At 40.6% G+C, this 20,935-nt stretch overlaps 1 non-coding gene across 1 annotated transcript; it reads right to left on the bottom strand.

Annotated features, from left to right (window-relative positions):
* Nucleotides 1–4,432: 4,432 nt before the first annotated feature.
* Nucleotides 4,433–4,503, bottom strand: Trnag-ccc (transfer RNA glycine (anticodon CCC)). The gene has a single exon. It is a non-coding gene; the product is annotated as a tRNA-Gly (tRNA).
* Between the last annotated feature and the right edge of the window lie 16,432 nt (nucleotides 4,504–20,935).

Raw genomic sequence — 20,935 nt, 5'->3', positions numbered from 1 at the left:
GTGTTACATTTGATCGATACACTGAGGTGGCAAAAGCTATGAGGCAGTGATATAAATATAGAGAGGGCGGCAGCGTCTTGTAAATAAGGTATGAAACGGCAGTCCATTGACGAGCAGTCAGGGGCACTCAAATGATCCACGTAAAACTGTTTCCAACGCGAGTATTGACACATGGTGAAAACTAACAGACTTAGAACGCAGAATGGTAGTTGGAGCTTTCTCCAGTTCAGAAATCGTTAGGGAATTTAATACTCCGAGATCCAGAGTGTCAAGAGTGTGACGAGAGTAGAAAATTTAAGTTTTATCTCTCAGCATGGACGAAACAACGGCCGACGCTTACACTCACCGTAACGACCAAGTGCAGCGCCGTTAACACAGTGTTGTCAGTGCTAATAGACAAGAAACATTGCGTGAAATAAGCGCAGAAATCCATGTGGGATGTACGAGGAACGTATCTGTTATGACATTGGGGGAAATATGGCGTTAAGGCCTACGGCAGCAGACGACCGATGCGAATGCATTAGCTAACAAGTGACATCACCTGCAGTCCCTGTCCTGAGCCTTTTAGCTATAGCGGTTGGACCCTAGACTTTGGAAATTTGTGGCTGGTCGGTTGAGTCGCGATTTCAGTTGGTAAGAGCCGATGGTAGGTTTCGAGTGTGGTGCAGACCCCACGAAGCCATAGGCCAAACTTGTAAATAAGGCTGGGTGCAAGCTGGTGATGGCTACACTGGTGACGGCTATATAATGGTGTGAGCTGTGTTCACATGGAGTGGACTGGGTCCTCTTGTCCAACTAAACTGGTCATTGACTAGAAACGGTTACGTTTGGCTACTTGGAGACCATTTACAGCGATTCATTAGCTTCATGTTCCCAAGCAATGATGGAATATTTACGAATGACAATGCACCATTGTTCGCAATCGCTTTGAATAACATTCTAGACGATTTGAGCGAATCGTTTGGCCACCCAGATCGCCCACATGAATCCTTCGAATATCTACGGGACGTATTCAAGAGGTTATTTCCCGCAAAAAATTATGCACGGGAAGCACTTTAGCAGTTATGGACGGCCATAGGGGCTCCATGGCTTAACATTTCTGCAGGGGACTACCAACGAGTCCATGTCACATACAGGTGCACTCCCATTACCTTAGCAAGATCGGTCACATAACCTATTGGTGACGGACCGTCTGAGCTCGGCAAGTTTGCTGATGGAGACACGCACGTCCGTCGTATCTCACTGAAGGTGCCTGAAATATCCTGACTTGAGTCTTTCAGATGAGGATTTCCCGTCTGCACAGTAGAAGGATCTGCATTAAATTTTTTTAGATTATAGAATGATGTGAAGTCTGACAGGAGTTAGTGGTCGAATAGTATTTCGCACTTTTTTGAAGGGATTCTGTTTTCAATCCTAGTAACTTCCTTTGTATTGGTTTAAAAAACACGTTTACACGACGACTTATCGTCCATATGCTCCATAAGCGGATTGCAACCGTCTTACACTCATATATGGCGCCAAAACAATACCACATACATATAACAAGCTCTAAACCCTGCAATAGTTAAAGTGTGAACTGGTACTACCCAGGTCTGGATCTATCGTAAAGTAGGAGTGGGAGTGCTAGGCCAAGTTCCGGGGGATGGAGCAGTAGGCTCCGACAGAGATAGTGAGTGGCGCGCCTGAGAATAGGCAACTCTCTCAACCTAAATACGCCCCCGAGGTACAGGGTACAAGATCAGGTTGGGCGCGGAACATCGGAAACCAATGTCGGCCCTGCAATGACCATAAGTACAGACGTTTTTTGTCTTCCCGAACCTCAAGTCGGAAGAAAGTATATAAAAAGGATATACCCAAGTTATTGTCACTACGCAGTCAAACAATAATGATAGGTTAATTCTCAGACCTGTTGCGACCAAACACACACACACACACACACACACACACTCCTGCGAGAGTTTCTGTAAAGTTTGGAAGGTAGGTGACAAGGTACTGGCAGAAGTAAAGCTGTGAGGATGGGGCGTGAACCGTGCTTGGGTAGCTCAGATAGTAGAGCACTTGCCCGCGAAAGGCAAAGGTCTCGAGTTCGAGTTTCGGTCCGGCACAGACTTTTAATCTGCCAGGAATTTTCATATCAGCGCACACTCCGCTGCAGAGTGAAAATCTCATTAAGGAGATGGTTGCTGTGAGGCCAGGAGCACCCTACCTAGAGAGTGACCTAAGGGGAAGGTTTCGAACGTGGTTGCCTGGTGACACCAGGAAGCTGCAAATCCGTACGTCAGATTTGCCGGTAGAATTAGCGGGTGGACTGCAGAGAGGGAGAAGCAGTGCACATTCCGTATTTAAGTACTCAAAATAGTATTCAGCTAACTCCATGTCACTCTACGCAAATGTTGAGTAAGCTCCAACTTGTCTGTTTACTCACTTGGTGTACTGCTCTCAAATGTTTGCATTTTAATATACTGCTAGTGATTGCTTTTTTGTGTTAGTTCTCACCCCTTGAACTCAGAAACTGTATTCTGTTGTAAAAACAGTCGAACCCACTACTATTCCCAGCCTTCAGTGTAGTAGATTAGGCTGAATACAATATACAAGTATTATTCAGATTGATTTCATTTATGGCAGGTAGCATGGAGATGGGTGGGAACGTGCTCAACTCAACATACCCCGAAAGAAGAAAGAATTCTTACATATATCCGCCCTTGGCGTTATCAAACAATATTGTCAACAATGAACAACTGAAATTCTGAGATAGATAACAGAACGACTTTGCCTTCTTCCAAAACAGTTTCCCAAGAGCGCGATATGCTATCAACGAATCATACACAGTCACAAGTACACTTCAAGTTATTCTGTTAAACATGCCAGGAAAATTTGCACATATGCGTCTTAAATCCCGTAAAAAGTGAGACAACCGGTATTAATTAAATTTACAGATTACACAACATTTTTCCGGTATTTAATACAACAATTCACAAAGGTGGAAAGAAATACATTTAGTTAATAACAAGGTTCTGATGTAAGTAGACCAACTTGAGTTTGGTCGAGAACCTTTTCATAAAGCTAAGATAAGATCCTCTAAAACACACAACAGGGGAAAATTAAAATCACTTAGTCAAAAACAGAAGGGAATTACGGATCAACACCGAAAGATTCCAGATGGCCTTTTCAGGAATTAACTGAAGAATATGAGTATTTGTATGTAGGATAAGTATACTGATTTTAAAAAATACTATTGTAATTTCTAAGGGAACAAACAATTCAAAATATTTCATGATATTTTTAACACATGAGGCTTTAAAAAGAAGTCGTATTTCGAAAATGATTAATTCAGTTTAAATTTAACAATTATTACATCAAATTGTAGACCATTTGTAGTTTGGTGGGGTTAGGTTTAGGAGTAACATAGACATGTTCGGTTACTCGGAATACTGATCCTCATTGAGGGCTAAGACAAACATAACACTCTCTGAACAAAATTACACAGCATTTCACACTAGAACCGAAATGAACATTCCATATCAAGGCCTCGGCCAAAGAACAGGAGATTCCGTAAATCACAACCAGTACATAAGTCACACAGAAGAAGAGGTGGTCACCATTTTTTTTCTACTCTGGTTCTTCGCTGTATTTTAAATACTGACAGCTAGGAATCCAGTGATCCTGATGAAAATTGATAACTGAAAAATTTCCATAAGTCCTTATTTTATTAGTATTAGTTTTTTGTGGAAATACAATTAATAAACACCACTTACAAAATTTGTAAGAAACTTCACTACTGTTTTATCTTTACATTTTGTATGCGTAGAAGATATAACAAGTGTAAATGATAATGTCCGGTTCGAAGCTCGGAATTTCGTTGAATACAGCTGGCAGAAAGTTCTAGTTTCCTATTTTCCACAATGCCGTTTCGGAACCACACTTACCAGTTTTAAAGCGTTTGGCAACAACCTTCATAAGTTGCTAGTAAGTGCTGAAATTCCAACATTTTTCGTGCAGAATGAAAAATAAACAATAATATGCGTACTAAACCACTCACACACAAGTTTATAATTTGCCCACTGCGGTAATAAATGGAGGCAGTACACAGAATTTACGTGGGCAGTATACACAAAATCTGTCAGCATTTCTCCAAAACAAGCGTCCACCTTGACAAAAGAAGTATGAAAAATGACTGTAAATATTAAGTCAACGTAATGAAACATGACAATTTAGCCTTTAGGACTTATTATATTAGGAAATCAAGATATTATCTATAATTTCTGAGCAGTGTCGTCTTTATGTTGAATTGCCAAGTAAGAATAAAATACTCTTTATGTACCGTATTGAACCAAATGACAGTCATTAACGCATTATGACAGATTGTAGTGATATAGTGAAAGATTTATGCGACGCGGAAAATTGCTATCCCAGTGGTTATGGTAAAAATGATTGCACTGCCCGGGAATCGAACCCGGCTCGCAAGAATGGGAATCTTGCATGCTACCACTACACCAGCAGTGCTCACCATGCTTGTTGTATTACGTCATGCATAATATTGAAACTCCTATCTCAAAGCTCAAATATTAGTTATTAAACTGTGAAGTCTGAAATAACAATCGCGGCTAACTAACTGTGTAGCAGCCTTGGATCTGCGGAGGTGGGGGTGGAGGGTTGGTGTGGAAAGGGGGTGGAGCGGGTGTAAACAGGGGTAACTGCCGTTGCTGGAAATTTCAGGAAGCGCCAAATTCATATGTTTGAAGAAATAAAACTTGTTCACCGAGGTATAATATCCAGCGCATGTTGTTCTATTAGTTATTCATTTTGTATTGGAAAGGTTCTCATTTCGTTCTTGAATACATCATAAGTGGTCTTATGACTGCATCCTAAGTTGATTTTTGAATCAGTAAATAGTGTATGTGATATCTTTGGCAGGGTAATCGCTGTTGTATCTAGAAAAAAGAATCATTTCGTAGGACAAAAGGAGATGAGGCTACACGAGCGGAATCGAATAAACCCGAATAGATGAATGTCAACTGACGATCACGATGTGCTTATGTGCTTGATTGGGTGAGAAAATAATCGTTATTATAATTATTAGCACATTTTTAGATTTAAACTACTGGAAACAAATGATTGACAGGAATAAAACGTAAGAATGATCACGTGTTAAATAATGCTAAAATCTTATCTGTGTAACACTCCTCAAATAGCCGCAAAATGAGGTAAAATGTATTGAAGAAAATCAAATTTTGACAAATATTTTGCCAGAACAGTACAATACTGAATAGAATGAAATAAGAAGTGCGTGTTTGATACTAATATAAAAGACATGTATTATACATACTCACACATGATTACGATTTTGCCTGTAAAGGCAGTTCATCAGTGTTAAAATATATTTATTTTTAGTTTTAGGTAGTAAACAGCAAATTACGAGTGCACGAAGAAAAAAGCTTTCTGGGGCACAAGACAGAAAAACAGCTACTGATAAAATTGAAGAGTAAAAACATCGGCTGTAAAGATGAGAACACGGCTTAACGAAGCAGCTGCATCATTTAGCTCCTCTGATACTTCAAATACTACGATTTCAGGCGTTTCGAATAATTCTTGTAGTTTGTACATTCAAGATAATTCGACTGACAGTCGAAGCTTCATGGCTTAGATGATGGTAAACAGTCTCTATCGTCGGTATTGACAGGAAGATGATGTTGAGATAGCGTCTAGTGACTTACTGCAGTCGAGTAATAAATACGAAGTTGTAGCTGTCCAGATACATGGCCACTCCACGAAAAAATTGTAGGTCAACAAAAATAATTTTTCATCAAACAAGCTGAATAACCAAATGATAAATATCCAAATATCACAGAATTTAGGTTCACTGTACGCAATGCTGGGCATTTTACATATGACATGCGGTTTGGAACAATGGCAGATGAGGAAAATATTAGAAAATTTTAGCTTATTTATTCTAAAACAAACCAAGAAGTTTACTGGACTGCTTATCAGCTATCGCCAGCACTTCTACATCACCTTTGAGTACGGAGGTCTCAGGGATTCGAAAAAGGCTTCACAAAGGTTATCTGAACATGAAGCATCACAAACACTTGAAATTGTTGGCTGGAGAGCGATCGATTATTTCAGTGTGAAGAACGCTTCTCATATGAGGTTGTTCTTTATTTCCTTGACCGCGTGTATTTACACTGGATTACTAGTTTCGATAGGACAAAGCTGCCATCTTCGGATACGCTTTATTACGATAACTACAAAGAAATTTACACTACATTGGTTGTAATCGTAAAATAACAATTTTACGTGTTTTATTTTTGTCGCTTTCACAAAGTACAGGCTATGAAATCATGCTGTGCGATAAACTGCACGTTGTCTTCGTACCATCGTAATGGACTGTTAATTTGAAATAAAGCAAAATTACCTTTACGTGCGTTGTTATAGTAAATAAACGAATTCCAATATATGCTTAGTAACAAGGACTTTGAACATTAAAAAATACAGCTGAGTCTTCATGGCAAGACAGAGTCAGACAAAAACGGCACATCACGAGCTGCTACCTGTGTCTGGGCAGGCTGCCGGCTGGGTACAGCAGGCTAACGGAGTAGTATAGAGGGGTACCACCAGATGGCGGCAGTCTCATGAATAATAATATATGTTTTCTAGGGTTTTAAAGGCGTATGCGTACAAGGTGAATCATTTAAAATGGAAAGCAGTACAATGTTATTCATATATAAAGGGATATACACTATTTCAAAGTATTTTGTCAATTTTAAAGACCGGAAAATATTATTTCCATGAAGGAAGTCAACATTAAAACCCAGTTACAGGCTAAATGAGCGATGTAAGTGCGACGCAATGTAACGGTATGAGACTCGTTCATGCTATAAGATTATGACATAATGCCTATTTTTAAGACTTGTAATATCATGTACAACACTTATCGTCTCACAGTGGACATCATATAGAAATTTCCAACATGGCATTCAAATAATAACATTTTCGGATACTACCGTAATGAATATCGGAAAGAACATGCTATAGCCCGAGGTCTGGTTTACTGATTTTGTAATTTTTGTACCCTTGCGGATCTGAAGATAGCAGCTCAGTCGTGACGAAAGCAGTAATCAAGGGTACATACGCCCTATCAAGGCAAAAAACCTTCTATCAGAAGCTTTCCTTACATAAAGAATGTTTCATCACATAGAAAAACCGTCTCCAGCAAAATGAAACCATCTCAGTACATCGATTGCGACACTGAGTGATTAATCCACTGAGTGATTAATCCACAAGAAAAATGGAGACACATTCTACATGTAGTAATGGACGCTGTCATGTATCTTGCCACAAACTTCTCTTCGCTTCCGAAGTTCTAAAGAAAAACTGAGTAATGTCATTGTAATTTTCCCTCAGCCCAGTCACAGAAATTTTCTTAGTTATGAAACTCTGCTCGCCAAATACAAGCCTAGTCTCAAGCACCACGAAAAAAAGAGATACGTATCCTATTTGTCTAAGACAATACAAGATGATATCATCGATATAATGCAGACAAGTTTTGAAACACCATTAACAGTGAGATCAAGGAGACCAACTATTTTACCGTCTGGTCTGACAGCACTTCAGATGTATCTCACACGGGACAAATGAGCTAAGTGAGTCGTTATATAAAAATAACAGAAATGCAAGGTGAGATAAATGAGATCTTTATTGACTTTGTGGAAGTTTACGGAAATACTGGAGAATGTATAACTCAGTGAGTTGTAGGAAAACGAGAAACTAATGTTTCGAATGTGCAAAAATGGCGTGGACAATCTTGCAATGACGGATCTGACACGGCCAGCATATATAAAGGAGTACAATTCAGACTTATGGAAATGAACGAGTTGGCAGAATTAGTACCATGTCACACACACTCTGTAAATGTTGTGAGAGTGCATTCACCGTTATCATGTCCAGAGGCAGTTAGCATATTTGGGCTTATACAAAAACTTTATTGTTTCTTCATTGGATCCACTACACGATGGAAAATTATGGAAAACCGTACGAAAACAAACTGTAAAGGAAGTGGTGAAACAAGATGGCCAGCTATTAAATGTTGTATTGAAAGTTGTCAAAGCCCTTGTAGAAACTGAAGAACCCTCTCTTGCGCATAAGTTGTCCATCTATTACATACGGTGATGGATTTTAAATTTATCTCCGGCTTAACAGTTTGAGCTAGTATTGTTCGAGAGCTTAATAGAGTGACCGTCGAAATACAGAAAGAGGAGATAATCATTTAATGTTCTGTGGTGCTAATGCAAGGTCTCGTTAAGTTCTTGGAAGAAATGAGACAAAAACCAATAGAGCATTGGATCAAAGAAACAGCACCAGCGTTAAAAAGTTGGAAACCGAGGCAATCCTTAAAAGCAAACGAGCTTCCAGAATGAAAACGTGACGGAAGGAAATTTGTAAGGCCATATCAAGAACACTAAACCGAATTGCGCTATTTTCCAAAGATATAAACCGCTATTTGCCTAAATTTTAACACAAATTGAAACAACGGTAGAGAGCGCAAATAGTCTACATAAAAATTTCATATTCCTCAGTGGCCACGAATTTTTAAGTATGACGCTGAAGATCTGCAAAAAAATGGGGCTGACACAGCACGAAAATATACGAAAGACGTAAATGCAATTGATTTTTGGCAAGAACTCGCCGTATTCAAAAAGCTAGTAGCCGAAATTAATGAAAAATCACCTGCATTCGACAAGCTACACTACCTGTGCAACCATGGCTGGCAAGAAGCGCTTCCTAATGTGAAATATATTCTTAGGGCAATACTACACTTGACCGACATCTCCAAGCTGTAAGTGAAGCTTCATCAAAATAAAAATAATTACGATGATCTGCGTTCAGCAGTGAGTCAGGAACTTCGATCTGGCCTCGTGATCTTAGCCACTGAAAATAAAACTGCTAGTGCGAGGAACTTCGACGAGCTAATACATTCCTTCGCAGAAAGGAGAGCACACTGTGTAAACCTGTCGCAAAATGAGAGAGGAAAAAATGCTGGTAACTAAGGACTGAAGAAATGTGTACTGTCTTCGTTGTCTTTAGTACTAGTATGATTACTATATTTCATTTTATGATACACAAAAGATAAAATTATTAACTAATAGGTAATAAAGAGTGCGAATTTACTGAATGTTTCTTATTCTCTTAGTCACGAAAATACCAGCCATCATATAACTTTGAGTTTATTGAAACAATTTGTTTTGAGTCCACATTTTCTTCTCTTTTTTCACGTTCTGTAAAACTCAAATGGATTCGACGAAATTCTCAGACAAAAATGGTCATTCCTGTTAAAATAAATCCGATTTCCCAGTCAGTGATATTTCTGAAACAACATTTAAAACTGTGAAGGCCGATCAAAATTTGAAAATTGTAGTTCCTTCACTGTAAGGGCATACTTTCAAAAAAAATTAGTTTGGAGAGTTACCTTGTGTAAGAATGGTATTTGACTTTGCCAATAATTAGTCCCGATTCAACTTTAACATCGGAAATATGATAAAGTACAACCTGATCGGCTTAGGAAAGGCCGTAAGGTATCCAGTGGCGTCTCGTGAGCAAATGTGGTGAGCGTGCTGTTCTCTTAAACATGAAAAATGAGGAGGGGCTGAAGGGTGGGTGTGGGCTATGCGGGGTGTTCAGCAATCACCTAACCAACGTGTAGAAAAAATGAAAAAGTTGGCTCACTGAACTAACGATGTTTCGGACAACGAGTCTGTTTTGTGGTTGTTTATTATTATTAATAACTATTTCGAAAACCACCTTCTTAGCTATATCGGCCTCTTTGGCTGCTATGAATGTACACGTGTTTTGCGAAGTGGCAATTCCGACGATGTCGTATTCAGCTGTTTTGGTCGTCCCGCAGCTCGCAAAGCAATTATTGCGTCCGCTAGCACCGTAGCGGCCTCCACAAGATGTGGCGACCTCTTTGGAGTTTTGTTACTTCACCCCACCTCAGTGGCGATTGTTAATTCATTGCCTCACGGTAGCTATTATTTAATTCTAATTGTGATTTGTTGTCGTTAATTAATACACTTGCTATTTTGAGCAATATGAGTGAAGTTCACAAAAATGGTTTTATCCCTCCGGCAGGCGCGCCTACTGTTGTCACACGAGCAGGGGCATGTTGTAAAATTTACAACATGGTCTTTTTTTAGTAAAAACAAAATTGTCTTAAACAGACTATTATATTTATTGAAGAAAGCAGTTCATGTTCACTATCTTCAACATTTATAACAAAAGGTTTTACTCTTTTGGTTCTTTAAATAACCATTTAGCCAGTTTTTCTGACATATGTTCACTTTCATACCACCTTTCCTAGACAATTTGTTTGCGAATTACTTCCGGCAATGATCAGAAAAATGAAAAAGTAGGTAATCGCCATTTCCTTGTAATTCTTTGAAATGGAGTATCAGGTACACATTTTAGCTCCAACGTCAACTCCACCTTTTGTACTGAATTATGATTTCGGGTTTGTGTGTTTCTTCATCCACTGTCGCCGTGGTACGCACAGCAGACGAAAGCGTGATATCACAGTTTTTAGAAGAAACATATGAAACTAAAGTCTTATCCTAGTGAAATCCAAACATTGCACTTGCAATTTTTTTGGTTTTGTTTGGGAGAAATTCTGGAAAAATTTCACATCTGTTCTTCGTCATTGAATCAATGCAAGTGATAGCTTCTGCAGTAAATATTCGGAGTGAACGTAGCTTGTGTACGAATTGTCAGTTGTAAGATTCCTGTTAGAATTTTCTGTAGGCACCACATCATCTCTTCACTATGTCCTCAGGAGCATTAGATACCCGATACTGTCTAAACCACATACAGATTATAAAAAATAGAAACCTATTGTAAATCACTGCAGTCCTAAGCAGTAGCATTCGTGTTCCTCTGCTGCCCAAAGATCCAGTACATCAGCATGATGACATTTTCTTCGTCTCCTTCTTCTTCTTCTTCTTCTTAAAAAAATCTCGAACACAGACATTATTTCGTCGCTTTATTACCTCTTTTGCGCGAGAATTGATGTGTATCTCGCTGTTTATTTGTATAGGTATTTGTACTGTTTACGATTTCATAAATAAAGTCAAAGTCAGTTACTTTCAAAAAAGCACTAACTTCATCAGTTATGCCCACCCTATTTTTCTTCGGATCTTGTGGAATTTTTACAATGTTACTTGTGTTGGTTTTCATGTTTTAGTACACTCGCTTTTGCGCCAACGTGAAACTTGGTGTTTCCAATAAAGAACTCTCGTACATCTGCTGTCCCTTCGGGATTATCATTATCCTCACCTTCAAGTTCAGATTCACTGCCATGGTGCTATTCTTTGTTTTCATCACTCAAATCTACTTTACTTTCCTCCAAGCCTGAAAAGTGTGGATAGATTTTGTCATCACATTCTTCGAGCCGTTTGCGAATTTCTTCGTCTGATACATTCTTTGAACTGGAAAAAACAATCAAAGAAATGAAATGCATAAATACATTCAGATATCGGTGTAACCAAAGTAATGTTTAATGTGTATCTACAAAAACTAAAAAAGTATAGTTAACTTTTTAATTCACTTTCCCCTCGACACTGACCGCTAGAACAAATCTTCCAACTGTCCCACCAGCAGCCGCGAGTTGTAGTTATTTACAAATTCGCACGTCGTTTCTTACAACTGAGAAAACAAACTGAGAAAGCTAACGAAATGAGCTGAAGCCACTTTAACATTGTCGAGAAAACGTCAGCAATGGAATACGTGGCAGCAATGATGCAATAGCTCAAGTTGAAGGCATTGATTAGGCATAAAAACTGCTGCTGTTGTACTTTTTACAACAGCGCGCCCACTCGAGGGTTATAAGAGAATGAAGCGCGAACTATGAGCAAAGCTTTCTTCTGCAATTTATTACTCATATTGTTTAGTTATATTTTACAACAAAGTACCTTTTAAGCGTTTTGCTGAATTGCGAAAATATTTTCAGTTCACTATTCGATAGGAATACCAAATTCTAAATTCTTTTAGCAAATAACACATTGTGGAAAAATAGCAAAACATACAGTTTGAGAACTAGCATCTCCTTTTAAAATTAGTGATTTATACATCGCCAATTGCAGTTTGTTGCAATAACATTTTGAAAAACGGTGTTTAAACATCTGGCAAAATGTTCGATGCCTGTCACTGATAATCGCAAATTAAAATAGGATACAAACGTACTTGTGATTTACGTTAAAAAAGGGACACAACGATCTACCAGTGCTACGGAAGCTCCTGCACCCGATGGCATTCAAAACCGTGTCCTCCAGGAGTTTACGGATAGAGCCGTAGTATACCTTGCACACATAACAAATGCGATCTTAAAACATCAACAGTTCCCTGACTTTTAGAAGGAGGCCGACGTCCTGATGTTCAGGAAGCCAGGGAAAGCTCCACAAAATTACCGATCCATCAGTCTGCTGTGCTCACTCAGCAAGATTGTTCAGAACGTAATACTAAAACGCATCACTAGGCACTGCATCGGCAATGACACGCGGAGACCGGAGCAGTTCGGCTCTACGAATCACCGCTCAACAACACAACTCCTCCGCTTAGTTGAACATACAACACACGGCTACAACACGAACTGAGCCGCAGGGGCCGCGTTCCTGGACATCGAAAAAGCTTTCGACCGTCTCTGGCACAACGGCCTCATACGCAAACTAAGCGATAACGGTTTCCCCTAAGGACTCGTACGTCTCATACACTCATATCTCAACCTCTACATTAACGACTTTCCAGCTACGCAAAACACAACGTTAGCCATCCACGCGGCTGACACATCCTTGAGTAAGATTGAAACAGTATAACGTAAATTCATGAATACAGACGGCATTTAGAACTGCCGAGCCTTGGTTAGAACAATGGCATATTAAAGTAAACGTCGATAAGTGCGAAGCATTTCTGTTCACACGCAGATCGAAGCTACTGCGTAAAAATACACACTGCCGACAGGTAACACTACAAAAAAAGGTTCAACTAACCTAAGGACATCACACAACACCCAGTCATCACGATGCAGAGAAAATCCCTGGCCCCAACGGTAACACTACACGCAATCTCAATAAGTTTCCGAGAGAAAGTCAGATATCTCGGTGTATGGCTGAAACGGAAACTTAAATGGGGGGGGGGGGGGGGGGAACCACAGTGAATACATTGCCAACAGAGCGCAAGCGAGGCTAAACAAATCTACCCAATGCTCAACAGGGAAAGCACATTGAATAGGAGAGTGTCGAGGTCCTTATACATGACACTGATTAGACCTCTGATGACGTATGGGGATATGCAGCTCCTACACGCCTGCGCCGCCTGCAGATCAAACAGAACAAAATTCTTCGCATCATAAGCAACGTTCTACGCTAAACACTCACCTTGAATCTCTCAACACACTATTCAAAAAACACGCAACACGACTATACAGGAACTCGAGACACTCGAACAATCCTTCATCCTTATTCTGGGAAACTATGATCACACTAGAGGTGGAAGCTTAAGCGGCCAAAGACCCTACTAGCTGGGGCATAACCACCTACGGGAAGCTAACATACGCCCACAAGCGACAGCACCGGCAAGCCCTTTGCATATCGGCAGCATAGACTCGCTATACCATCTGCTATTAAAGCCAGCCGACTGGCTAAGCAGGGAAACCGACAAGCTCGCACACTAACGCACAAACACTGTGAATCTGATATATGAGCTATCGGACGCAAAACGATGATGAACCTAATTGTTAAGATATACTGACGCTGATCGAGAAGCCAACACCGGCACCCAGCAGCACCAGCCAGTAACACCACCGCACAATGTCAAAGTTATCGACTGGCATACTACTAGCTACTAACAAAGCGTACTACTGCATGACCTATCGCTGGCAGCAAAAAAACCGCTACTGCTCTTACAACCCAAAGCCGACTATCGCAGCGGTTTTTCTCCCCTTTGCTCTTGCCTTGGCACTTCGTTTCCTCTGCCTTTCAAGGGGCCACCCTTCGTGCAACTTTCGACCCAATCTATTTCCACATGATCAAGTATTACTGGTTAATCTAACCAGACGTACGCAAACATCGCAGTACCCAAGCCCTGCAAGACCTCACTTCAGTGAAAGCTAACCAATATGCATAGATGGCAGTAGAACTTTTGTGATGGCCATCATGCCGGTATGGGCGTGGAGGATCTCCAACCCTTACAAAATCTTCAATAATAATTAGGAGCTTCTTGAACCCATTTCTGAAATTTTGTCGACAGTGTTTTGAATTTTTGGCAGGTGAAGTGTATGACATTTTCAAAAATTACAGACAAAAAGTGAAAATATTAATTTTGGTCCTTTCTAATCTTGGCATTGTTTGGACAGCCATGCCAATCAATATCTTCCAGTCTTGTTACAGGTACCACGACTGGAAGTTGGTATCCAGAGTGGTGTTCAGCTACTGTAATGTCTATACTGTAGGCACACTCCCGAAATTGAGTATAGTAATCCGACTGCAAAGAAAGCCATACGTAATGTAGTATGCTACAAAAGTTGTGTATCATAACATCGATTTTTGAAATACAATCTGCAGAAGTGACACATTTTTCAGTCTCGTTGTGGCAAATAGGCACAAGTACAAAATTAATTTTGGGAATGTAATGTTACAGTTGTCTGTGTAATTCAGAACACTATCAAAGAACTGTAACAATTCTACCCTGTGATTAATTGTGTGGACCCATCTTGATGGGAAGTTACCTGGGGTAGCTGATGGAAAGTCTGTTATAGCAAATTCCTTTACATTACAGGTACATTGTTCCAAAACAACATTTTATTCCTGGGCGCAATAGTGAGTGAAGGAACCCTTTGGATATCTTGAGAAAATCTTCCTTTGTTGGCCTTTATATGACCAAACACTCATTCTTGATGCTACATCATAAGTCTGACCAACCAACGTATCTGCAATCTGCTACGGCAAATTCGTCAGCTACGTATTCAGCAAGAGCAAACAAAGCATTCGCCGTTCTGTCTACACTGACGTCAATAAAACTAACGTGCCTTCGTGAACATTATGCAGAAGTGTCGACAGTTGCCGTCTACACAGTATGTCAGAAGTTTTATTAAACATTATGGCTACATAGTGGGCCGGTTTTCTTTCCTGCTTCTGTGATTCCTTGACTACATCAGAAGTAACATAGGCATTGTATGTGGTTGCGGACGTACTTCGAAATACTGAAGTGTACGCAGATGCGCATCCCACGAGGTGTCGTCGTTTACCAGAACATTTAGTTATTCGATGTAATTTCCTCTGTAAATTGAATTCTCTCACTCATTATGACCTCGAAATGGGAGCTCATGTTCAGCTAAATAACACGCTGTATCAATGCTTTCTTTGCAAATTTCCCCTGTTCCTTTTAACTTATCCGTTATGCTGCCTAATATTACTTCGGTACCGCTCATTTAATAATATTTAAACTCTGTCCTTCCCAAGTATTTTCAACTGCCTAAATGACTGAATGACTGAAGGTCATTTTGAAACGTCCCCTTAGAAAAATTTATACATGACTGTGCTTGAACTGACACACACTATTTTTAGCTCAAATGGCTCTGAGCACTATGGGACTCAACATCTTAGGTCATAAGTCCCCTAGAACTTAGAACTACTTAAACCTAACTAACCTAAGGACAGCACACACACCCATGCCCGAGGCAGGATTCGAACCCGCGACCGTAGCAGACCCGCGGTTCCGGACTGCAGCGCCAGAACCGCTAGACCACCGCGGCCGGCAATATTTTTAGCGCAACGCAATCTGACTTTCAGAAATCCCTACAAAGGAATGGTCCTGACTAACATTAACCTATACCTTTCACAAATCACTTACCTCACCAAAAATTTTCGTTACTCGACCTACTTCAATACAGCGAGCGCCACTACTGCCAGCTAAATAAAAGATTCAAACTACTGAAGGCACTAACTACTGATAGGGATAGTTAGCAAATGATAGGTTTTAATAGAGAACAAACAATGTATGTACCTTAATAGTTATAATATATATAGCAGTTCATAATATCCAGTATAACAAATTTCAAAACTCCGCCATATCTCTCCCCACATCTACCACTGCTGGCGGCTCACCTCTAACTGCGCAACGCTACGCGCTGTTCACATCCAGCTGCCGCTGTCCAACACTACAATGGCAGACAACAATGCAAACTAGCCAAAGACTGCACACAGCACAGCCAGTGATTTTCATACTGAGCGCTACGTGGCGTTACCAATAAGGAAACCTAAACAGCCTACTTACAATTTTGAAAGTCTTTGTTGCCCGAGTGATAGGTGATTTAAATCTCAAAAAGCGTTCTTTTTACTCTGATTTTTCTCTGGAAAACAGCAAACATAGCCAACAGCCTGGCGTCCCCTCATCGGCTCTAACTCCCAGTCACATCACAAGAGGGCTCTCGGCTGGCAGCACGTAGAACGCTTGCCTAAGCTCATTTTCTGGCATAGGGCTCAGTTAACCCACCATTTGTTCTCGGTAACATAGCAGAACACATTACTGTTATCTGGCCCTCCAGTAATTGATTTCCGAAGGAGGATCCAAATAGAGAAACTGTCAGAAAATGGCCAACTTTTAAAAATGGCGTCCGGTCCTCGGCTAGCTGCCCTGTGGAAATGTTTGGCGCTGATCGGAGCAATGGTCTACCATTACTGGAACTTCGTGTTTCTACATTTGATTTTGATTGCTCGGTCTGACCTGAAATCCCTTTATGTCCTCTTACGCTTCCTCAAGACTATGTAACGATATGATGATTTAGATTCAACTCCGACGGAAGAAGTGAAGACGGAATGACCAGTGGAGAAGATGATACTGAGTAATGTTTTGGACTGCCATGGTGAGGATCTCACAGACAATGTTTGTAAGTGGAAAATCCTCACAGGAACGTACTAGAGCAAGTATCTGTTGCAGTGTCACGGGACGTTGTCCACGAGGGTGTTTCTGCTACACGACAACACTCCAGCACATTGTGCACAGGACTCAGTCATAGCTGATACTTCTTACGACTGTCCTATTTTGTCTCACTGACAGTATTGCCCTCCTATGGCTGCCAGTAACTCTTGTCCTCGGATGACGAAACTACTGTATGTCAGCCTTTTTCAGAACGACAACCCCGGTCCCCACCAAATCATCCATCGTTGGGAAAAATTGGCCGCTTTAAATGATGATAACGTAGAGAAGGCCTAAAAACTTCAACAACTTTAGTGGTTGCAGTTTAATGTTTTCGAGGTGTTGGTAAATTGTTAATCACTATCATCATAAAATTTTTGAATGTGAGTCCCGCCAGTTATGCAAAACACCGTTTTTCTCAGTACAAGAACATGTTTCAGTGGGTTTTCGTTTTTATTTATTCTGCAATGTGAACATTTTTGTTAAATGATTATAAAATTATGTGCATTTTTAGTTCAAACAATAGATCGTTTCTTTTTGTAAATACCTTTACATATGGTGTGCATGAATTTTCATCATCACTTCTATGTTAATTACTACAGGTAGCTTGTCATCTGCAACCAAACGATGTTGATGAGAAAGTTTTTTGCTGGGAGTTAACCTATCTTCTAGCATGTTATATAGTTTTTCGCGATGTTTTCGCGCCTATTTTCGTATTTACTTACATTTTCGTGTGGTAAGCACTTCCATTCTCTTCATCATCCTGAGATGTTGGGATGCATACATAACTATCACAAGTATTTTCCACAAATAACGTAGTAAAACACTTTTCACCACGCAGAACAAAGTGTGATTGTGGTTTGTTATGTGTCCCAGCCCAGTCAATGTTCATTTGTTCACCAGACGGTTCGGCACCAAATTTGGATTTTGTTTGCATTTTATCTTGGTGTGTGTGTGTGTGTGTGTGTGTGTGTGTGTGTGTGTGTGCGCGCGTGTGCGTGTGTGTAGACTTCATCTGTTTGTTCTGTTTTTATTTGTAAAGTTCCTTTAATGTGTTAAATAGTGTGTCCTTGCAGAGTGTAGTGTATTCATTTAAGACCTGTTTTCCTTCTGCTATTACCTTCTGTAAATGGAAGTCTTCCTCATTGGTCAGTTTGCTGTATAGGCTGTGGCTGGGTTTTAGTATTCTTAAGTCTGTTTCTATTGTGGTTGACTGGTGTTTGTAGGCTATAAGGTGGTCAGCAAATGTGCTATGGGAGCTGTTACTTTTTAAAGCTCTGAGATGTTCTGAATGTCTTGTTTTGAAGATTCTGCATGTTTGTCCTATGTATAATGACTGGCAAGTGTTGATTGTGAGTTCATATATTCCTGGTCTGTTAAATTTATCCATGGGTGTTTCGTGTGTTCTGATCTTTTTCTGTGTTGTGTTCTCCATCCTGTATCCTATTTGGACCTGTTTCTTTAATATGTAGCCAATTCTGTGAACAATCATGTTATTGTAGGTGAGTATGTGTCATTTTGTTTTGTGTGTGTGTTGTTGCTCCGTTGTATCTTGTGTGTGGTCACTGTTTGTGTTTTGTGTTGTTCTTTGCTGGGTGAGGATTTGTGTGACATTCTAGAAGATAGGTGAAAGACGTGCATTTCATTCACCATTCAGTGCACGTATTTCATATTTCTAATCCCAGCATTCTAGTATTCGGTAATATAATAATTCAGGCCCCGTTAATAATTTCTATGGCTTGCCTAATTTATTTGTCTCACGCAGATCCGTGGGAAGAGCTTGGCGCTAGGAATTTTCTTTATTTAAGGGCGAGGGCAGCAGTCTTCCTAGCAGCCATGATGGCTTCCCGATTCCCATACTTTTTCAGCTCGCCAGGGTAGCACATGGTGTCGTTTGAACGTTCAGTAGTGGCCAAAGTTTCTCCTGTTCTCAGTTCCCCAACCTGCCTTCCCAACCTTGTGACTGCTATTTCTGCCCGATTTTAGCGTCGCGAGGTCGCCTCCCTGTGAGATTCCGGCCCTCTGATTGGCCAGTTCAGGTGCGCGCCCGTTTTTCGCGGCTGGGCGCCAACTGCCCTCCGCGGGTGGGTAGTGGACAAAGGGGCAGTAAGGGCAGTTCTAGTGTGACCGTGCCGGAGACCGGAGATGTTGCTTCCAGGAGATGAAGTTCGGTAAGCATGAGTGCCGACGTGCACTATAGCTTCGCGCCCTGCGTCCCAAAGGGAATCTTATGGGTCATTTTACTGATGTGCGTTCCTTAAATTACGGTTTACGCAATTTTTACGGGTTATAAGACTGTAGGTTTTCCTTGTACAGTTGATCATGATGTGCGAGATGGGTTGGTTCGTCACAGTAGTTTTCGGTACGGCACTAAAATGTACACTTTCATGCTCACTTTTCCGCTGCGTCTGGCAGTAGCTCTTTCAGTTCTCGCGTGCAAAATTTGACTTAGAATTTAGGTCTCCCTAGCTTGAAAACTTGTGCCCTTTGCCCTATGCCACATGGCGAGTGTCTGGAGCCCCTTCATGTTTCGTTAACGTAGTCGGACCGCGAGACAAAGTTATCTAGTATCGCCCGTATGAATAGTTTCGCGCGTTGCTGGTTTTATTCCTTTAGTACGGGAGGCTACCTAGCTATTCACCCACAGTAGCATCTTGCTTAGTCTTTGGTTGATTCATGGTGCTGGTCGTTGCATGCCTGCAACCCTTTCCTTAAGTAAATCGGACTCCATTTGACAATACGGCGATCGTTCCTAAAATCCCTTTTCTCCTGCTATCGTGGCTTATTATGAACGAGCGTTGGGGCAGGCTGCTGAACTCAATTCTTTCTTCCCCCACCTCCATTTGATTGTATAATTGTTCAAAATTCAACTATTAAATAAATGAATCCTTTAATCTTTACCTTCTCTCTTTCATTACGTGAAATCACCCTTAGTGTCATAGTAGAGTAATGCAGAACTATAACGATTGCTTTAACGTCGTGCACGTCTCGCGCCATTAATGATAGGACAAAGATTCAAAATCGCGTGCCTGGCAGGACCATTGCACGCATGGCACCGATAATAGTAAAATTAATTTCAATTATTCCCCACTGATAAACTGGGAAGTGTTCACGGCTCAGTGTGAGTACGTGAGCATTAAATCCACTTGATGTGGTGGAAGTAGTGGCCTCTGTTTTACCTCGCTGGTTTAGAAAAAATATCAAGAATCACAGCCCATACAGCAAGGGATAGTAACCGGTAAAAAATAAACGAGCCACCGCTTTTATAGGTTAACTCCCAGCAAAAAACTTTCTCATCAGCATCGTTTGGTTGCAAATGACAAGTTACCTGCAGTAATTAACACACAAGTGATCCGGAAAATTCATGGACACCAAATGTAAAGTTATTTACAAAAAGAAATGATCTATTGTCTGAACTAAAAATGCACATAATTTTATAATCATTTAACAAAAATGTTCACATTGCGTAACAAAGAAAAGGAAAACCCACTGATGATGGTACAGTGGTGCCGAAACATGTTTGGGTACTGAGAAAAACGGTGTTTTCCGTAACTGGCGGACCTCACATCCAAAAATTTTAACTGCGAACACGGACAATACAAGGAGCTGCAAATCAACAAGATGGATACTACCATCATATATGAGGATGTGATGAGAATTAATGCCACCGATTTTTTTGTGATAACTCTTAATGCTGTTTAATTGAAATAAACTTTATTGAATTTGACATCTTTGTGTTTCATGTCTTTTTCATGTCTTTCAGCCCTCTGCCCCTAGAGTGATCGGAATTGTAGCTTTTAACATTTCGGTGTATAATATAACTATGTCGGTACCTGAGAAACAGTGACCCGCATCGAGTTTCGAATTCCAAGACTTCGTCCACACCAGGGATACTAGAATGAGCGGTAGGGGTCGCGCGTAGGAGAGCTGTGGGTGGTGAGGTGACCGTGAACTCTACCGCCAAGTCGCATTTCATTGA

Source organism: Schistocerca cancellata, chromosome 1, assembly GCF_023864275.1.
Source record: "Schistocerca cancellata isolate TAMUIC-IGC-003103 chromosome 1, iqSchCanc2.1, whole genome shotgun sequence".
Taxonomy (NCBI): domain Eukaryota; kingdom Metazoa; phylum Arthropoda; class Insecta; order Orthoptera; family Acrididae; genus Schistocerca; species Schistocerca cancellata.
This window is presented reverse-complemented; position numbering and strand designations above follow the sequence as displayed.